Raw genomic sequence first — 899 nt, forward strand, 5'->3', positions numbered from 1 at the left:
ATCTAGGCTGGTGTCCAACTCCTGGACTCAGAGCCATCCTCTTGCCTTGGCCTCCCAAAGTGTTGGGATTACAGGGGTGAGTCACCACGCCGGGACTGAAGTCTTTTTAGAACAGTGGCTCTGAACTGTGGCTGGACATCAAGTCATCTGGAAAGTTTTTAAAAGTCCTGCTGCCCAGGTCACATCCAAACCAATTAAAACAGAATCCTGGAGTAGAACTCAGGCATCAGTGTTTTGTACAGCTCCCCAGGCATTTCTGATGTCCAGCCAAGGTGGAGAATCACTGATGTGTAGGTGAGAGAGTGCATGGTCCACGGACATTATCACCTCTCAGAAAGATGCAGAGAATCAACTTGAGTGGGTACCTTCCCGAGTCTAAATATGTCTATCTATAGTTGAATCTTTTGATTTTTTTTTTCAAGGTGGATATTCGTTTTTATTGTTTTTGTGAAATATACATAACATAAAATTTGCTCTTGTAACCATTCTTTTACAAGAGTTCAAGACCAACCTGAGTAACACAGGGCTTAGGGAGACCTCCTACCCCATCACTCTAATTAGCTGGGATTACAGATGTGTGCCACTGTGGCCAGCTATCTTTGTAACAATTTAAAAAAATTTAAATTTTAAAGATGTGAGGTACAATTCAGGGTTAGATGTACAAATGTTCAGTATATAGGTACTCTTGTTGACGGGGTGTGCCACCCTCCCCTGGCAGTTTCCCACTACTGCCAATCCCACCCCCCATGAATGTTTTTATTTTTAAAAAATGAGTTATTGCTAAGCTGTGGCTACATGTGTAAGCCAAAAAAGAGACATGTGAATTTTAGCCAAGGACTTCATTATTTCCACCCATAAGACTCTAAAAGCCAAAGATAATACCCAATGTGTACCTAACG

The sequence above is a fragment of the Carlito syrichta genome, unplaced genomic scaffold (genome assembly GCF_000164805.1).
Source record: "Carlito syrichta isolate Samal-C Ts95f unplaced genomic scaffold, Tarsius_syrichta-2.0.1 Scaffold315967, whole genome shotgun sequence".
Classification (NCBI taxonomy): domain Eukaryota; kingdom Metazoa; phylum Chordata; class Mammalia; order Primates; family Tarsiidae; genus Carlito; species Carlito syrichta.